Source organism: Alligator mississippiensis, chromosome 6 (genome assembly GCF_030867095.1).
Source record: "Alligator mississippiensis isolate rAllMis1 chromosome 6, rAllMis1, whole genome shotgun sequence".
NCBI lineage: Eukaryota > Metazoa > Chordata > Crocodylia > Alligatoridae > Alligator > Alligator mississippiensis.
Genome location: NC_081829.1, coordinates 80,978,919 through 80,994,481, shown reverse-complemented (window position 1 = coordinate 80,994,481; position 15,563 = coordinate 80,978,919). Strand labels below are relative to the sequence as shown.

The window sequence follows — 15,563 nt, the reverse complement described above, 5'->3', positions numbered from 1 at the left end:
CATCTCCCATACTATACACAGCCCCAATCATCCCCATGGCCTGGACTCACCATCAGCTCCCTGTTCTGTGCTTTACTGCCCCACCACTTGGGGTGATAGCAGGAAGCAGCAGATGAAGGAGGAAGGGAGAGCCCAAGAGACTTGGGATGCTATTGCAGCTAAAGCAATGATCAGGAGCTGGGTGAAAACCCAGGGACCACAACTGAATCCCTTGAAGCCTGTGGGCTGCCAGTTGAACAGTCCTGGTCTAGATGATCCTACTGTAAGGTGAGCACATGACTGGTTGAGATATTATATTCAAAGAGTAGCTGTCAAAGACTGGTTGTAAAACTGTAAGTAAGTACCAAGTGGGATTCCTTAGGGGTCTGTACTGGGTGTGGTACTATCCAATATTTTCATTAATGACTTGGATGATGGAATAAACAATACACTTCTTAAAAATGCAGACAATTCCAAGGAATTGCAAGCCCTCTGAAGCAGAGGATTACAATTCAAACCAACTTTTAGAAACTGAAGAGATTTTCTGAAATAGGATGCAATTCCATAAGAACAAATGGAAAGTATTATACTTGGCCTGGAATAATTTGGTGAACAAATGCAAGTGAAAAATGCAACCTGTACTAGGAGTACACTTCTAGATGATCCTACTGTAAGGTGAGCACATGACTGGTTGAGATATTATATTTCCCAGGCCCCCTTCTCCCATGACAGCAAGTGCATCTTCCAGCCAGTGGGGAGCTATGCCAGGGCAGACAGCTGAAAACCATGTCCATGCTGCTGCAACTTCTTCTTGCTTTCCCTGCATCCCTGCCTCCTGGCTTTAGTGCTGGCACAGCTGGAAGCTGCCTAGCTGGAATCTGGGCCCATGCCACAGCTAGAGGGTAGGGAGAAGTAGCAACAGCATGGGCTAAAAGCTGCCTGGCTCCAAAGTGGATGCAGGTGCAAAAACACAAAGAAAGCTCTCCAGCTTTGTGGGCCAGATCTAGTGGCTCTGTGGAGATCCAGCTTGTGGCCATATGTTACCAACCCCTGTTATATATACATAATAAACAGGAGCATCATATGGAAGGTATCTTAATAGAAACTTTTATTCTACTCCTTACTGACTCAGCAGGAGTTCAGTTTGGGTCACCACACTTTAAGAGGGGTGTGAACCTATTGGAGAGAATCGAGAGGAAAGCAACAAAATGATTAGTGGTCAAGAAAAAAACCTATGAGGAAAGAATCAAAGAATTGATTATTTTTTTAAGTCTTCAAAAAAGACTGAAGGGAGATATGATAACTGTCTTGAAATATACAAAAGGATGCTACAGAAACAAAGGTAATATATATATATTTCTCAAGACTCACTAGAGATAGTATAGGAAGCAATAGATTTAAATTAAAGTTAGGGAGGTCTAGCTTAGATACTGGGAAAAGCTTTCTAACTAAGATAATTAAGCATCATGACTGATCACTTAGGGAAGTTGTGGAATATCCCTCACTGAAGGTTTTTAAGAGTAGGTGGGAATCATGTGTCAGGAATGGTTTAGGTAGAGTTCATTCTACCTTGGGGTAGGGGGCTGTAAAAGGTGACCTCCCAAGTTCCATCCTATTTTTTTAAAGCCTACAGCAGTCATAGGCATAGCAGTCAAAATATTGTTTATCCATATATAGCATTTATAAAATTGGCATTTCCAGTTATAATACTATGCATTCCAGTTTGTTGCTTTAGATGTTTCTTTTTTGAATAGTAAGCAAGGAACTATTCTAGTTGAAGCTTCAAGGTGAATTTTACAGAAGTAGTATTACCCAAGTTGGAATATGTCCAGGCCGTTAGAGCTAGCAGCACCCTGCTTTTACAAAATAAGCATCACAAAAATGTAAAGAGCACAAATTACAACAGCTATGGTAGCGCAGTACTCACCAGCAGCACAACATGGATTTAGGCTGTGATCATGTTCTTGCTGAAGTCAATTGCAAAACTCCCTTTGACTTTAGAAGTGGGGCAGATAAAACCTTTAGTTCAGGAATGTCAAAAATGGAAGTGCTCCTCTAAATGAGTCATCAGCACTCTATTACCTTGAAGGTTACCAAGCCTTTTAGTTGATGAGACCTCAGTCCAAGGTGATGTGGTGTGATTTTTGTAACAGACCAAAAAAAAGAAAGAAAGAAAGAAACAGTTAAGAACTAATTGCAACTACTACTTCTGAACTGACCTACAGCCACATGGATTAAAACAGAATTTTGAATGCTAATTATACTATATCATTTTCCCAATTATTTTGTAAATTAGATTATGTACCAAGAGAGGGGTGTTTGAAGCAGCGAATAATGAGCAAATAATGTAGAAAAAGTTGTTTGTTACGTTGGTAACTAAACAAAAAAAATAAAGGTTGTAGGCTTGCAACCTTGTTAGGTTATAATCATATCTAAATAAACAGCAGATACCAAGGAGATTGTGTGACTAGCAGCAAGGAACACATAATTTAAGTACTTTCAAAGGCTGTTCTAGCACCAGAAAAATGTTTCAGAATATTTCTATTGATATTTCCTTTAGTCAGCTACATATATGAAAGTAACTGGGAGCAATCTATTTGAGTAATTGGACAGCCTGTATTAAAAAATATTTAGCATACCCCAGACCCAACCATTTCTCCAGCGTCCCAGAATCTGCACTGGCTTCCAATAGCATTCTGGAAATAATTCAAGGTACTCATTTTGACCTACAGGGCCCTGAATGGTATGAGACCTACCATATTTAAGGAACTGCCTTCTCCCTTATACCCCATGGCAATTCCTAAGATCAGCTGAGAGTGACCACCTGCAAGTACCATCAATATGCCAAGTTTGCTTGGGACACACATGGGAGATGGTTCTCAGTAGGTGCTTCTTAACTCTGGAACTCACTCTCGGGGCCTCCCAGAGCCCAAGCCTGAACAACTTCCGGAGGCACTGTAAGACTTTCGTATTTGGGCAGGCATAGCAATCAGGGCTAAATGGGTATATTGTTTGAGGGAGTTTTCAAAATGTTTTAATATTCTACTTCCTTTTATATGTTATTTGTTTTCTTACTGTAAGCCACCCTGAGCCTTAGTTGGGAAAGCCATCATATACTATCAATGTAATAAATAAGCAAAAGGAAAATGAAGTCTGGCTTCAGGGGCCTGGGCAATGAGGACTCTGCAGATTTGTAGTTAGCTGACTTCCCAAAATTGTGCCCCATTGTCCCTCTCCCATTCAACTTATTTCTTGCCTACATAGAAAAGGCAATCTGAAATTGGTTTATAGTGAGGTTTATTTTCCATTTCACTTCCTTGCAAAAAACGTCCTCCTTATTCTGCCAAACTAACGATGCCCTTTAGCTTTTAGATCACAAGGCTTTGATTTTCACTTTCTCTTCAGGTATCAGTTGGAATTCAATGGCTAAAGGACTTTCTATTGCCCTCCATTACCATTAGAGAGACATGACCTATTCATGAAATTACAGAACAATAGAAAACCACTGATTTTAATTAGTTCCATGCCAATCTTTTTGAATCCTGAGCTCTTTTTGTGAACCAAACAGAAAATTCTCATACCTAAGTGATTTAGGAGCCTAAATCCCATTTTCAAAAATTATCTTGCCACTTACAAAAGTAAATCTCAGTGAAAGTCAGGGAAAATTAGACTTCTAAATACTAAGGGACTTCTGAAAGTTTTACTTCAGATATCCAATTCAGACATAAAGGCTGCAGATAGTTCACTGTTTCAGACAGCTTACAAACTCCAGGTGTTGAAAGCAATTAAACAATCTAGAAAAAAAAATATAAAAACATGCTTGCAGTCAAAACAGACAAACCTGTAAGCTTTAGTTCCAGAAGTCCTACAGTTGGATACGAGTAGCTTAGTTGAGTCAAAGGTCCTTCCAAACCTGACAATCTTACCATTGAGCTAGTAAGGGTAAGGCGCGTAAAGGAGTGACATGGCTACCGTCAGGACCAGGTGACCTTTGACTCCCCCTGAAAAAGCAGTTGGCATGAGTCTAGCAGGCATTGAGCTTGCCCCTCCAAAGCTATAGTGAGATACCTTAACCATTCTTCCACCATACTGTCAAGCCATATTTTAATTGGTTCATCCAACTTTCCATCCAACTGTACAAGCTATTTTAGTATTTTTCTAAGAACAATTTATACCCCAGCTTTGAAAAGATTCATACAATACAAAATTACAGTAACATTACAGAGCAATTGCACTGTAATATTACTCTTTCCAATGAATTAAGGACATCTACAGACCAAAAAAAAAAAAAAAGGCCTTATATGCAGCAAGTACAGACAAAGTTTTGTGGCATTCTTTTTCAGGAAATGACATTTCAAAAGTATAAAGCCTGTAAAAAGTAATAATATCATTCTCAAAATAATTCAGAATGGGTGAATTATGTTGTGCTCAGTCTCAAATTTAACACTGCTGAATCCTGTTCCTTTTAGGTAAACCATCCATCTATTTCTCTCAGTTACCACTGGAAGTTCTCTTTTTACATGATATAAATAGAAAAAAAGATAAAGCAGCTTCCTAAAAATAGACATCAATAGTTCCCCCACTATTAAACTTTTACAAATTGAAGGTTAGGTTACTCTTTCCACCCCGAGTTCTTCTCAACACACCCATCTTCCATAATTCCCCTAAGCATTATAAACATTCATAGTTAATGTGATAATTCTCTTCAATAGTAACAATTTCTTTTTAAACTTCCAAGACTCAATTTTTTGTAATTTGACATGAATTAAAATGTCCAGTTAAAAGTAATATATTTACAATATTCTCTTTGTAGAAACAGTGACAATCAATGACCTCAGGCCAGCCTTCCCTTTTACTGTTTTAAGGTACATTCTCTCTTCTGCCATAGGACAAAACTTCCATGGCAACAGAAACAAGAACTAGCTCTATATTCCTGTGGGCATGTCATTGTCTACACATTGCAGTGCAGTAACCATCCATACTGCGCCATGCACGCAGTGCATGGTTAGATTTCACCACTATGTCGCCATAGGGGTGCACTACAATGGGGGGGGGGGTGCTGCACACTGCTGTTGCACCATAGGGCAACGTGTGAGCGCTAACATAATTGCAAATGGAAAAAAGTAATAGTACTGACTCATTTATCTCTAATTTGTTTGTTACTCTTAATGCAGAAATCAAAGATATGTTGCAGCCTCGTAACAAATACAAAACGAAATGCCACATTCTGATTTCAATGAACTCAGGCGTTTAGTCAAGGACGCACTGCAGAGCAAGAGTTTTAAAGAGTTGGGAGCCCAGGAAGGGTGGCTGTGCCTTAAGGAAATGATCCTTCGGGCACAGAGGGAGACGATCCCGATGCGGGGGAAAACAGGGAAAGGGGCCAAGAGGCTTCCTTGGATGACCAGAGAAATCCAGAGCAGTCTACAGGCTAAAAGGGGGACATAAAAAAGGGGAAACAGGGAGAGATTACTAAAGAGGAGTATACCTCCTCTGCTCACACTTGTAGGGAGGCAGACAGGCCAAAGCTACCATGGAGCTGAGGATGGCATCCCAAGTTAAGGATAACAAAAAATTGTTCTTTAGATATATAGGGAGTAAAAGGAAGGCCCAGGCTGGAATAAGACCTCTACTAAATGGGCATAAGCAATTGGTGACGGAAAGAGGGGACAAGGCTGAACTCCTCAATGAGTCCTTTGCCTCAGCGTTCCTAAGCGAGGGGCAAGACAAGGCTCTCACTGGGATTGTAGAGAGGCAGCAGCAGGATGCCAGGCTACCAAGCGTAGACACTGAGATGGTGCAGAGGCACCTGGAGGAACTGGATGCGTTTAAGTCGGCAGGCCTGGATGAGCTCCATCCCAGGGTACTGAAGGCACTGGCTGACGTCATTGCAGAGCCACTGGCGGAAATATTTGAACACTCATGGCGCACGGGCCAGGTCCTGGAGGACTGGAAAAAGGCCAACGTGGTCCCCATTTTCAAGAAGGGGAGGAAGGAGGATCCAGGCAACTATAGGCCAGTCAGTCTCACCTCCATCCTAGGCAAAGTCTTTGAAAAAATTATCAAGGCTCACATTTGCGAGAGCCCGGCAGGACAAATTATGCTGAGGGGAAACTAGCACGGGTTTGTAGCAGGTAGATCATGCCTGACTAATCTAGTCTCTTTATATGACCAGGTTACAAAACACCTGGACGCAGGAGTAGGGGTTGATGTCATATACTTAGACTTCAGGAAGGCCTTCGATACGGTATCCCACCCCATACTGGTGAACAAGTTAAGAGGCTGTGACTTGGATGACTGCACAGTCTGGTGGGTGGCGAATTGGCTAGAGGGTCGCACCCAGAGAGTCGTGGTGGATGGGTCGGTATCGACCTGGAAGGGTGTGGGCAGTGGGGTCCCACAGGGCTCAGTCCTTGGACCGACACTCTTCAATGTCTTCATCAGTGACTTGGATGAGGGAGTGAAGTGTACTCTGTCCAAGTTTGCAGATGACACAAAACTGTGGGGAGAAGTGGACACGCCGGAGGGCAGGGAACAACTACAAGCAGACCTGGACAGGTTGGACATATGGGCAGAAAACAACAGAATGCAATTCAATAAGGAGATATGCAAAGTGCTGCACCTAGGGAGGAAAAATGTCCAGCATACCTACTGCCTAGGAAATGACCTGCTTGGAGGCACAGAAGTGGAAAGGGATCTTGGAGTCCTAGTAGACTCCAAGATGAACATGAGTTGTCAGTGTGACAAAGTCATCAGAAAAGCTAATGGCACTTTATTGTGCATCAGCAGATGCATGACGAACAGAACCAAGGAGGTGATACTTCCCCTCTATTGGGTGCTGGTCAGACCGCAGTTGGAGTACTGCATGCAATTTTGGGTGCCACACTTCAAGAGGGAGGTGGATAACCTGGAGAGGGTCCAGAGAAGGGCCACACGAATGGTTAAGGGCTTGCAGACCAAGCCCTATGAGGGGAGACTAGGGCACCTGGACCTCTTCAGCCTCCGCAAGAGAAGGTTGAGAGGCAACCTGGTGGCTGCCTAGAAGTTCATCATGGGGGCACAGAAGGGAATTGGTGAGGCTTTACTCACCAAGGCACCCCTGGGGGGTTACAAGAAATAATGACCATAAGCTAGCAGAGAGCAGATTTAGACTGGACATTAGGAAGAACTTCTTCACAGTTAGAGTAGCCAAGGTCTGGAATGGGCTCCCAAGGGAGGTGGTGCTCTCCCCGACCCTGGGGATCTTCAAGAGGAGGTTAGATAACCATCTAGCTGGGGTCATCTAGACCCAGCACTCTTTCCTGCCTATGCAGGGGGTCAGACTCGATGATGTATTGAGGTCCCTTCCGACCCTAACATCTATGAATCTATGAATTCTGTTTAGTGAACTCCCATCAGCTCCAACTGAGTTGCAATGGCAAAATGAATTTTGTTTGTGTTGAACCCCTGATACAAATCTGAATTTCTCCTTTGAGCCAAGCAGAAACATGTTGGGTGAAACCCTGCCCCTATGACAAACCAATGAGAGTGAAGTCTGAGAGACTTCTGCCATTGGCTTTACTGGGCTAGGATTTCTCTTGAAAGCAGCATTACAACCCCAGCTTTTCTAGTGTGAATTTTCACATAGAAAATGAAGCCAGTGCTTGGAAATATAGCACAGAACCATGAATCAATGTCCCTGCATCAGCCACTACCCTTAATAGATACAACAACAGATTTCCCTTTCCGCAATATAATGCCACCTTGTCCTGTAGAAGGGAAACTTTTCAAAATGCATCTGTCTTGAGAAGGTAAGAGAGACCCTCTTGACCATGTTCACTGGGGATATGGTTGTGGTTGGCAGCCTTGTTGGGTGTACCACTGAGGTCAAAGGAAGAGAAAAAAGCTCTATTCTAGCACCAGGTGGAGATGTGTGTGGAGCTGGTGCCGAGATAGAAGCATCCTAGGAAAACTCTGTGACCAGGAGCAAGGTCTGGTAGACTGTAACACAGGCAGGGTCTGGTAAACACCAACTGATCAGTTCTGGGTGAGCTCTGGCTCCTGCTGGTAGAGAGTTTAAAAAAAATCTGTCTGGTATCCCAGGAAATGAAGGAGGTTGAGGAGAAATTTGGATGACTTTTCTCTCGGCCAGAGAGGTGTGCACATCCCTGAATGCTGGTTATGTTCATATAGGCATTTCCTTGATGGTTCACATGCAAAGAAATATGACCAAACTACTTCTGGTCTACCTTTGAGAATAAGCTTTGGACAAGGGCAGGTAGCATAAGGGACATAATATCTCCAAGGGCAGGGGGTAAGGGGCATAATATCACCTTCAGGTAAGCACACTAGTTTCAAGGTCTGATAAATTGGCCATTATTTTCTGCTCGAGAGGATGTGTGTATTTTTCCCCTTTGCAGGCTACTTAGTTATATAACCAAAAGAATAACCTTCTGAACACTTGCACAGAGATTTGCCAGATATTTTACAAAGATCTGCTCTTCCTCTTTCCTAAACATACAAGTTGTGGCAAGTAAACTATAAGTATCTACTTATGAAATTCACACTCTTTATTTGAGAAGAACTTGAATTACTTCTCAGCTGCACTTGTGTAACACCATTTATAGCCACAGAGTCACCCCTGATTTATACTGAAGTAAGAGAGATCAAATGATTTCTAGAGTTAGTATTAGAAATGTTGTGCAATCAGTTGTTAGAATGTTATTTCACATATTCCTGTCTATGAAAGGAGCACAAAACTTTCAAGAGTTTCATTTCAAGAGTTAGCCACACTTGAAAATCCATACTTTTTCAAGGAGCTACTTAAAATTTAGTCACACATGTCCTATTGACTTGGATGAAGCTATATGGTAGATCCCTAGATAAGTCAATGGGGTTGAAGGTAGCAGAATAGTGCTGGCTTCAATGCTATTAACAAGAGGAAGCTGATGAGCGAAAAGAGAGGTATTATGCACTGCTTCTCACAAGAAAGAACCACTCATCTTCAACTCATCTTTTTGTCACTCATGTTCAGGGATATTCTGAACTCCAGATATAGGAGTCCATCCCAAATTATATCACAGGAAGCAAGGAAGCCCCAGTATCTGATATATTGTACAAACAAAAGCTATAGGACTTTTTTGAATTTTTACATTTTTAAAATATGGTCAAACGTTCAGTTTTCAAACTCTTCAACCACCTTAGTAGACAGTCAATAATCCCACTTTTTAATTACGTTTTTTCAGGTAGGTTTTGTTTTATGAAAAGTGTACTTCATTAAAAACACAATTTTCATTATAATTTTACCATGGCTAAGGCCCTGAAGATCCACCTCTCAGGTCTGCAGTTCCTACACACCAGCTCCCCAAGGACAGTACCATAGCTCTTGCTCAGTCAGTAGCACCATCATATTGTAAGTACTTCTTCTATCTCTCCATTCACCTCTTTTTTTCTTATTTCCTTTTTTTCTTCTTAAATTACTATACGTTCTTACATAGAACAAGCACATTTCCCCCCCAAATTGGGATGCATGTTTTAAGCTAGGAAGCTGATTTTCATCCTGGGATAGAAGCACCTGCTTTGATTTCTGCTCTGCAGTGCAGCAGCCATGGCTGAACATTAATTTAGTCAGCTAAGGGAGTCAGTTGACTTAATGGCTTCAATCCAAAGGTGTTAATGATCACCTCTCCTTTTTAATGGTCTTGATATTCTGGTAATCAAACAAAACTTTCTTAGGGCAATTTTACTGTTTGCTAGCTGCTCCTAGTCTCTTTCTCCTATTTCACAGACATATAAACTGATTTTAGCTCTTTTCAAAATCATAGATCCACTCTGGTTAGATAAGTAGCCATATTAGATGTGTGTGTCCACACTGTACATGGAATAGGATGATAAACTGTGCATAAGTGCTAAAGACAACACTTACATGATTGGGTAAGTACCATTTGAGCTCACAGAGTGAAATAGGATTTTGTCCTTATCTTACCAAAGTATTAATTCAGCAGTGACTGGGCATGTCCATTAAGGCTGTGTGAAGCTTCGGGTGCTGATTCGATTTGGAAGAGATTTGGCCTGATTTGGTGGCTGAATTGAATCAAGAGACCAATTAAAAAGGTCTGAGTCAATTTGAAGCTCTCCAAATCATTTCAGAGAGCTTTGGCAATTTGGGCAGTCCCTGCTTGCTGCAGCAGGGAGGTGGACCCAGACTCCATACTAGTAAGTAGGGGGCGAGGGAGGGAGGGCTGCAGAGGGTGAGGGGACCATGGGGAGACCCCTGCCAGGCCCCATCCCCTGCCTGCTCCCCCAGCCCCCCTAAGTGCCCCCAACCTGCCCCCCGTCTCCCAGTCCCCGCATGACTACCCTGCCCAGCTCCAGCTCCGGGCTCCTTAAAAAAAGCCTGCACTCACTGGCTGCTGCCAGGCAGGGGTGATCCCCACTGCCTCATGCTGCCTGGAGTGCTCTGCCAGGAGCCCCCTGACCCCCTGCCATTCCTCCAGCACCCCCACACCTCCTGGCCCTTTAAAAAAAACAAACAAACTCAGACATACCAGCTGCTGCAGCAGCCTCGGGACTTCTGAGGGCTTATGCCAGAACCCCCCACACAGTGCGGGGCAGTGGGGGGGCAGCAGGGATCACCCCCCGCCTGACAGCATCCAGCAAATGCTGGAGCCAGGAGCTGGGGTGGGTAGGGCAACCATGGGGGGGCTGGGAAAGCGGGCAGGGGTCTCATAGCAGAGCCTCCCCCCCCACAGCATGGGGCAGCGGGGGGCAACGGGGATCGCCACCCCACCTAGTAGCAGCCAGTGAGTGAGGGCTTCTTTTAAAAAGAGTCAGGAGCTGGGAGAGTGGGCAGGGCAGCCATTGAGAGTGGGTGGGGGAGGGGCCAATTCTACTGCAGCCAAATCTGTGAATCAGATTCGGCTGAATCAATTCAGGACGGTGATTCGAATCACTGAATTGAATAACTGTCCCCTGAATCAGCCAAATCTGAATCTGAAGCAAATACTAGCCACTTCGCCCAGCCCTGATGTCTATATGTACAATTAATCCAAAGCAATAAACTCCAGTGCATATGATGCCAGAATTTATTGCTCGCAGGCATGCCATTTCAATGTGTGCCCAGGACTGCAGCAGCATGTTGATCCAAGTTGGAGCGGCCCTGGCTGGCAGGGCATCTGGGCAGTCAGTCTGCCAGCTTGGGGATGCTCTGACCCAGCTCAGTGTACTGTGGAGGGGCTGTCTGGGGCATCAGGATGCTCCAGTGCAGGGCTAGCCAGCAGGAAGCCCCCACATGAATCACCCTTGTGCCCCAGCCAGCCCGGTCAGCATCTACACATGTGCTGCTGTGGAGTAAAAAACTATGCAGCAGGGTAGTACTTGTAAATACAAGTACTACCCTGCTGACTCTGCTGTGGAGGGTATTAGTTTCCTATAACCTAATAGGGCTGTACATGTAACCACCGAGACATTTACTGTGGAGTTAATTAGGTAACTCCACAGTAAATGTTTTTTGTAGGGTTCCCATATTTCCAGTTCCAAAAAAAAGAGGACACTTGTTGCGTGTGGGGGAAGGGGGGTATATGACTGGGGGGAGGGCAGTGATATGCCAGTGCCCTGCCCCTTGCCCATTACATTGCCACAACTGCCCCCCATAGCTGGGTTGCTGCCCCTCACTCCTGACCTGTGGATGGCTGGCCCTGCCAATGCCCCTCACTCCCAACCTGCAGTACCTTTTGCCCTTGGGCCATGCTAGTGCCCCTCAGTCCCAACTCGCACCCCTCCCATCCCTGCTAGTGCCCCTCAATCCTGGCCCACATCCCCCTAGTGCTGCCAGTGCCCTGCAATCCTGACCCACAGTCCCTCGCCCTACCCCACCAGTACCCCTCACTCCCAAATCACAGCCTCCCCTCAACCCCCCTGACAGTGCCCCTCACTCCTGACCCACAGCCTCCTGCCCCCACCCCCGACCCTGCTGGTGCCACTCAGTCTTTACCCCCAGCCCCTGCCTCCCAGCCCCGCTGGTGCCCCACACTCCTGACCACAGCCCCCCTGCTCCCTCCAGCCCTGCAGTGTCTTCTCCCTCATCCTTTTGAGCAAGAGCACTGGCTCCAGGGCCACTGGCTCAGCCATGCAGCTCCCTGCTGCCCCTGGAGGGCCCCCACCCCCTTTCCCCACTGGAAGGGAAGGTGCCTCCTCTGCCCTGCTGCAGACCCAGCACCCAAATAACTTCCCCCAGTGTCAGTAGGCACTGCCCCCCCAACCATCCCCTCACACACACATGCGAGTGCCCCCCACCCTCCACAGTTTCCCAGACAGTCCCCAAGCCCTGGCCCTCCAACCCCCACCCCACACAGATTTACCTGCATCTAGCTGCCGGGGATGCTTCCACCACTCTGCCTGCCTGCATTGCCCTCCCCCCTGCTCCTCCCTAGACCCAAGCAGCTCCTTGCTAGGCAAGCTGGGAAGTTCTAATAAAAACTTTGAAGCTGAGCTGACCAAAATCCTGGACATTTGATCATATTTAAAAAAAAGATCCTCCTGGACAGAGATTGGAGGATCCAAAAAAAGGACATGTCCGGGAAAACCAGGACTCCTGGAACCCTAGTATCATTTAGATGTGCCCATTTTGTGGTAAAATTGAATTCCATAGTCCTTTTAGTTTTGTGTATATTTTTTTTCACATTCCTTGGTGATGTACACAGTAAAATGATAGGGTGGCAAAAGAGAAGTATTGATCACTTTTACAAGGTATACAAGACTGTTATACAAGAAGCAGATTTGGTCCATGTTGGACTTTTGTAAAAGGTTTCAATAAGAAAAATTAGACTGAGAAATTAGAAATGAGAAAAATTTGGATTCAACCCAACTGACTGTCTGACACAACTATTTCTACAAAAATAATACAATTCCTTGAAATGTATTTTTATATTGTATATTTCTAGGCTCATTAGGTTAATAACTGTTCTATGTTGCACCACAGTCTATTTTTCCAATCAGATACCAACTTATTCACTACTACCTCGGAAAAATGATTTATAGTATTCCTTATAGACAAGAATTTTCCTTTTTATAAAAGAAAGGTGGTGATAAGAACCACATTAGCACACGATTGTAGGTTGCAAGTCTTATCTTAAAAATACTAGCTATGAGTCACCATATCCTGGTGATCATAATAATTATTTTTACATATGATAGAAATCTTGTTCTCCGAGTTAGGCCACCTAAAAAACTGCAGCAATAGGCCACCTAAAAAACTGAAAATGGAACTACAACACTTTTAAATAAATCCTGTTTTCCTAACCTATAGTATTCATTCTGTATTTATTCTTGCTGCACTCTGGATTGAAAAATTCCATTAACCTAACAGTGAAATGTGGATATACCTTAGGAAGTTTGGCCCCCAAATAAGTACTGATCTCATTAAAGGAAAAAAAAAAGGTATTTGCAAATGGTTTACACTAACACACTCAAGGTAAATAATTAATTGTATCAGTCTCATTTGTGCCACAGCAATTCACTGACACTTGGTTGGTGCTACAATTTTTTTAAGTGGTTTATAAAAGCAAGATGTCACCTATGTTTAAAATGCATTTTGTATTGAATTAATCGATCAGTACATTCCATTATTGATTAAGTGCGGCACATTGCGACATGGCTGTCTAGTCACCAATCTTCCCATAAGCCAACAAAAGTTAAGCGTAGTACCCTGAGCCAGGGCTGTCCAACTTTGGATTGCTGGGGAATTACATGCCTTGGGGCAGCAGACCTTTGGGCCACATGCTGCACAGGTCGCACATCATTGGGACTGCCCTCCTTGAATCCCCCCCAGTGTGCAGGAAGCTTGCTTCAGTCTTAGCACGTGCAGCCTAGCTCCTCCTTCCCTGGCTGCAAGCAAAGCATGGGCAGCACAGACCTCTCCACAGCCCCACTTCTACTGCACTGCCTTGCCCCCAGCAACAGGGCAAGAAGCATAAGTCAGAAGAGCGGGGAAGAAGGGGCTGAGCAATGGGAGGGGCAGTAACCAAGCTGAAGCCCAAGGGGTATGTGTTAAGTCCTTATGAGCTGTGGGCCTCCGGTTAGACAGCCAGAGCAATGGGAGGGGCAGTAGCCAACCAGTAGGATCCTATTCGCCACATATTAACCTTTCATGGGCTAAATGTGTATCGCAGGCCTCCAGTTAGACATCCTGCCTTGAACAAAAAAAAATTATTTTCATTATTTTACCTAATTTTACCTTTTATTGGTTTAAATTTTGTTTAGAAATGCACATCTGCCTCAACTCTTGTCTTTGCCATTGCAGATTACTCTTATAGTTATTGGTGAACTGTGGCCAGGTATAAACATTAGACTTTTACTGGTATAAGCATAGGCAGTGGAAGGCCAGGGCTAAGGGGGCTTAGTCTCCCCCCCCCCACACGCAGTCCAATCTCAGGCTCTGGGCGGCTGCAGGGGGGTGGGGATGGGTGCACACAGAGACCGGTAGCCAGATCCTGCCAGTGGCTGGGAACTCAGCCCAGCCTGGCAGTGTGTGGAGCAGTGCCCAGCTCAGTAGGTAAATATATGGACAGGAAGGGGAGCAGGGGAGGGAAGGGTTGGAGGATAGATCCAGGCCCCCATGGGGGGGATAAATGGGGCCCTGGGGCAGGTCATGGGATGCTTGCTGCCTGGGTGGCTCATCCAGGGGCATGGAGGGGCTCCCACTGCTGCCTGCACCCCTGAGGCAGGCACAGGGAATAAGTGCCCCCCAATCTGCGCTGTGCACAGAGTGGAGGTGGCTGCTGCTGCAGACTGCACTCCACACCCTGCTTCTGGTGCCCCAGCAGCCACGCAATGCCACATGCCTCCCACCACCAGGTGGGCAGCTCAGCCAGCATGCAGGAGGCCCATAGCATTGCGCCACTCCCGGGGTACTGGCAGCAGGGTGCAGAGCGCAGCCCACAGTGGCAGCCCCCTCCACTCAGCCCACAGATCCAGGGGGCACCTGTCCTCTGCACCTGTCCTGGGTTGCATGCAGCAGTGGGAGCCCCTTCCCCCCCATGCCCCTGGATGTGTCACCTAGGCTCCGATTGTCCCATGACCAGCCTCACTCTCCCCTGCCCCTTCCCCACTCCCTCCCTCCCTCCCTCACCGTGGGGGCCTCTATCTGGGCCCCCACACCCCTTCCCCACAACAGACTTACTTGCTGGGGGGGAGTATAAACATGATCGTGCGCACGTGCACTCAACCTCTCCCCTACCCCCCCAATCATATTTTCTTCCTCTGCCTATAGGTATAAAAACAAAAACAAAAAACAAAAAACGGAAATCAGTCTACACCCATGACAGAACACAAGTTCAGCACACACAGACTGGTTTAAAAATGGTGGAACCCAGTCTAAGATTTGCCACCCCCTGCCTCCTCACCAAAGAGCAAATGTATGTTCTGTTCATGTGTTTTGAAAAGCATGTATGTTTATTACTAATTCATAGAAGCATACAGTTAAGGCTGAAAGGACCCTTAGGAGGTCATTTAGTCTAGTCCCCTGTTCAAAGCAGGATCATCCCCGACTAAACCATCCCAGCCAAGAGTCTGTCTAATCTGATCTTGAAAATTTCCAAGGATAGAGA

The 15,563-nt window shown here is 45.3% G+C and overlaps 1 protein-coding gene across 4 annotated transcripts in view; it reads right to left on the bottom strand.

Moving 5' to 3' along the window:
- C6H10orf90 (chromosome 6 C10orf90 homolog) overlaps positions 1–15,563 on the bottom strand; it is a 252,619-nt gene that overhangs the window by 189,724 nt on the left and 47,332 nt on the right. For 2 of the 4 annotated variants that reach the window (XM_059730041.1, XM_059730043.1), the window contains exon 2: positions 1,907–3,980. The exons of 1 other annotated variant lie outside the window; for it this stretch is intronic. The gene's annotated coding sequence lies outside the window, so the exon portion shown is untranslated. The remainder of the gene's footprint in view (positions 1–1,906; positions 3,981–15,563) is intronic. One more of the 4 variants, XM_019482863.2, reaches the window with a different exon arrangement.